The following is a 5221-nucleotide window of genomic DNA, read 5'->3' on the forward strand; positions in this document are numbered from 1 at the left end:
ATAGAAGATTTAGAAAAATATATAAAGACCGAAAGGAGGAGAGAGTCACCTGTAATCATAATCCCACCACCCAGATAGACTCTGTTGATCTTTAGAGAATTTATTTTCTATAAATAGAATATGTATTTTTGGGATCCCTGGGTGGCGCAGCGGTTTAGCGCCTGCTTTTGGCCCAGGGCGCGATCCTGGAGACCCAGGATCGAATCCCACGTCGGGCTCCCGGTGCATGGAGCCTGCTTCTCCCTCTGCCTGTGTCTCTGCCTCTCTCTCTCTCTCTCTCTCTCTGTGTGACTATCATAAATAATAAACAAAAAAAAGAATATGTATTTTTAACAAAAGAGAAGTATGATGAATTCTGTTTTACAATCTACTTTTATTCTTCATAATCTATGCTCAGCATTTTCTTTTTTTTTTTTTTTTGAACTTCAGTTAATCTTACTGAGATAAATGGTATTCTTAGAAGTCTACCTTTGTCATAGAACATAAAGGTAAACATCTCTGATTTATTTATTCATTTTAAGTTTTTATTTAAATTCTAATTAGTTAACATGTATGATAAAACTGGTTTTAGATGTAGAATTTGTGATTCATCTCTTACATATAACACCCAGTACTCATCATAACAAGTGCCCTCCTTAATGCCCATCACTCATCTAGCCCATCCCCCACCCACCTCCCTCTGGCAACCCTCCCTTTGTTCTCTGTTAAGAGTCTCTAAAAAAAAAAAAAAAAGAGTCTCTTATGGTTTGTTTCCTCCCCTTCTCTTTTTTCCCCCTTCCCATATGTTCATCTATTTTTTTTCTTAAATTCCACATATGAGTGAAATCATTTGGTTTATTGTCTTTCTCTGACTGACTTTTCTCACATAACAATACATTCTAGCTCCAACCATGTCATTATAAATAGCAAGATTTCATTCTTTTTGATGGCTGAGTGATATATACATATTATTTACATATATATATACATATATATATATATATATATATATTAGGCATCAGCCCCATGCTATCCAGACTCCAGCCTGTGAGGATTATATATATATATATGAAATATATATATGAAATCCCCACATTCCAGGTGCTGGAATGGCCTGGGCAACTTTTTGAGATATATAATCTCACATCTTCTTTATCCATTTATCAGTTGATGGGCATTTGGGCTCTTCCCATTCCATTGTTTGGCTATTGTTGATAATGCTGCTATAAACATCAGGGTGCTTCAAATCTGTATTTTTGTATCCTTTGGATATATACCTAGTAGTGCAATTTGCTGGATCATAGAGTAGTTCTATGTTTAACTTTTTGAGGATCCTCCATACTGTCTTCCAGAATGGCTGCACCAGTGTGCATTCCCACCAACAGTGTGAGATGGTTCCCCTTGCTCTGCATCCTGGCCAACACCTGTTGTTTCCTGTGTTGTTAATTTTAACCACTCTGATAGATGTAAGGTGGTATCTCATCATGATTTTGATTTGCATTCCTGATGATGAATTGATATATGCTCAACATTTTCTATGTCATTAGCATCCTCTGACAATATCATTTTATGGCTTGTAGTATTCCATTAAATGGATGTACCATGCTTCATTTAACTCATTTTTTCCCCTCAAGGCTTTCAATCAATAAATATTTCTCTGTTGCCCACCACAGGCAAATGATCATGGTACTATTTTCCAAAGATGCCTACCACGTAGACGCACAGGAGGATTGCATTTTCCTATCCTGTGCAGTTAGGTGTTGCCATGCCATATCTGCTTGGAAGCTTTAAGAATCAGCGCACAGTTGAAAATGTTCTCTTCTTCAGCCCATTTGGAAGCCGGAGACAGATCCTCCTTCAGCCTGGGTCTCTGTGCACAGCCCCAGCTAACCTACGGTGGACATGGAGTACAATACAGCACAACTCTGGGCTCCTAGCTATTGGGATTCGGCACTGTTTGGTTTCAGTAACATAACCTCACTGGTCCTGACTGACTGGACTTCAAGGCTGATGGAAAGACAAGGTTAAAAACATAGTCCCAACCCTCCGAATGTGCATGGTCTTAAGTGCAAGCCTAAAAACAAGGAAAGAGTTAAAAAAAAAAAAAAAAAGAGCAACAAATAACCATTCAGAGCAAAAACATTGCAAGGGTGCTTTGGAGCAATTGGAAATGTTCAGCCCCAGAAAGTATAGCAGTGACGAATCTGCGAAGGATGGTTCACAGGTGCTGGAATGGCCTGGGCAAACTTTGTGGAAGAAGGGGGAAGAGAAGGGCTTTGAAGCCTGGGGAGATCTGAGGGCACTGATGGGGGCAGGACATCACAGAGGAAGGGAGAGGAAAGGAGTTACATACAATCAGGTGAAACATGGAACCCAAAGGACCACTAAGTAGGTGATTCTGTATGAAGAAGGGGCTTTGAGAAAATGAGAGCTAAAGACAGTCTCAGAGAAAGGAAAAGGGGCCAGATTGGGAAAAAATCACTGGTGCAAAGAGAAGGACCTCATCTCTATCCTGTGCTTCTGATCCTTCCTTTGGGGGAAAGATGCCTCTGTAAACTACCTCATCAAGAATGGCATTGGTGAGACTGATCTTTGGAGGCTTAACATGGCTTGTTCTAGTCACGTAAACACTATTTTCAGGAGTAAGTTTGACTTCAGATAAAGTCAAAACTATGATGATTTGCTAACCCTATTTGAGTAATCGCTCCCCAAAGCTACAGGTGTGAACCACATTTTTAACCTTGTCAACCAAGCAGTGTCAGCCAGTCAGTGTCTGTCAGTAATTCAGTGTCAGTGTGTCAATCACTCAATGTCTGTCAATCAGTGTCAGTCAGTGTCACCCAGTGTTAGTCAGCCAGTGTCTGTCAGTGTCAGTGAGTCAGCCAGTCACTGTCAGTCAGCTAGTCAGTATGAATGGCATCCACCTGGTTTCTGAGCACTGTACCCATTTGCCTTTCTGCTTATTTATCCAGCATATTTCCTGTTCCTGGGCATTGGGATAGGTGCGTCATTCCTCCATAAGGACAGAAAGGAGACACTGTTTCCCCAGGAACTCAGAGCAAAGTAATTACAAGCTGGGTCAGGCCATCAGCCCCTCATTTTCAGCTCGGCTGCCAGCAGCTGAGGTGAGGTGCTCTGATTCTGAGAGCTTCCTGAGTTCGAGAGGGCATCAGTTCAGAAGTGAGTCAAAGAGAACAAGATCACCTTTTGACTCTGAAGAGCCACTTCCTCCTCTGCAGGGGTTTTGGCAGTTTCCCACCTAAGTGCTCATCTGGCCGCAATCCAGGCCTGGCAAGATGAACCCAATGATAGCTCAGACTCTGTAGCAGCAGGCCCTCCAACTTCCAACCACAGAGAGCTGTGTTGTGAATGGGCAGATGCATAGTTTCTCCTGACTGAAAAAGAGAATAAACACAGCAGCTCCTTTCTCAGGCAGGACCAGAGCTGAAGGTGGAGGAGGGTGGGGCCATCCTAACCCCTGGCCCAGTGTCCACACTTGAATATTGTTGCGGGCATTCATTTTGTCTGCCGGGACACAGGCCCCACTTCTTACTTCTGAGGGAACTGCTTGGCATTCCCTTAAACCTCCCAATGCCCACCAACCATATGGGTTTCGGCAGAAGCTGACAATCCCAGTATGTGCCCTCATCGGAGCCAAAGGGCGGGGGAGGGGGCATGAGACTCAGCTGCACCCAATATAACACCTCAGTGATTGGTCCAGGGGCAGGCGCATGACCCAAACCAGGCCAACTGATTCTTCCTCGGATTTCTCTGAGGCCAAAAGTCCTTTAGCTGGAAGGATATGTACCCAAGTCTGCCAACAGAGTGGCTCTCACTGTGTAGAGGAAACCTCAAGAGGAGAGAATAACCCCAACGTGCAGAAGAGAATGGAAAAGAGTCCTGACAGAGAGTCCAAGCCCCTAATTCCAGCCAACGCCACAGCTGCTTCCACCTCAGGCCTCCTGCCATTTGGTTTGTGAGCCATGCTTGTAACCAGAGAGCCTTGCCTAATACGAACCAGGATACTCGCTGCCCAGTTAGGCCTACCCCTACTGACCTCTTGTCCTCATTTGGACATAGCTGGTCCAGGATGTGGTTTGCTCAAGACCCTTGACTTCTCCTCTCGAGCCCCTTGCAGCAGAGGTGGGCAGAGAAAATCAAGGAAGGCCCACTGGGCCCTCAGGAGGTTGCAGTGGTCAGGCCCTGCGGGAGAGGCCCGCGGGACCAGCACCTGCCTGGGACACATGTGGCCTTTCTATAAAGCGTGTTCGTCTGATTTTGGGCTCTGACACTCTGGTATGGAAAATGTTCTCTTGCTTGCCTTCTTGGTAACTCCACACAGGGCAACATCATGGGCAGTAGGCAGCCCCATCGGGCATCCCCACTTAGAAGGAGCCCAGGCTTGGTTGCATTCTGTGATATCAACTGTCTGGAAATTCTTGATCACTTTTGAAGGAAGAGCCCTGCATTTTAATTTTGCACAGGGCCCCACAAGTTAGGTAGCTGGTCCTGGCTCTATGCATTCCCTCACGGTGGGATTTGGGATTTCAAGTAGTTGTTCCAGCAACCAGAGCCTCCTCCCCCATCACCCATTCCTTTATGTCCCTTTGCCTCCCCCCAGCCATGCTCTCTCCCCACAGGACTGTTCACCCAGACACAGGGAGCTGAACCTGTGCCGGCTGGCAGTTGGCTTTGTTTCCCACGTGAGTTCTAGGTAAAATCCAGGGGGCTGGGATTCGTCTTATCTGGAACAATGCTGACGTGAGTGGCTTCTCTTGCTCCAACCCCCTTAGCCCCCGCCTTTTCTGCAGTTCTGCCTCAAACTGCCTTCGCAAGGCTTCTGGGAAAACTCCACCAGCAAACACACGGTACAGAACCTGGCTTCTCAGATTTGAGCAATCGAGGATTCTGCTGCAGGTTTACACAAGAAGAATGGCTTTAATGAGATTGCTTTGTGGTTCTGTAATGAGGATTTCAAAAGTCTAGCAAACAGACAAGCAGCCTGTGTCCTTGGGAACAGACAGCTGAACATCTAGCAAAGGCATGTCCTCGCCTTGGGCCTCCCCGCCTCCCCTGGCAAAGGTGGATTCCGGCCTCCTCACTCCCAAGAGAGGAATAACACTACATAAAGCCCCCACAGGACCAGTCGTCACACCCTCAATATTTACTGTGAAAAGCTGACTTAAGGGGAGAAGCCGACATGGGAGAAGATGATATACAATTAGGTAACAGAGAGCCCAGG

The sequence above is a fragment of the Canis lupus genome, chromosome 1, assembly GCF_048164855.1.
Source record: "Canis lupus baileyi chromosome 1, mCanLup2.hap1, whole genome shotgun sequence".
Taxonomy (NCBI): Eukaryota; Metazoa; Chordata; class Mammalia; order Carnivora; family Canidae; genus Canis; species Canis lupus.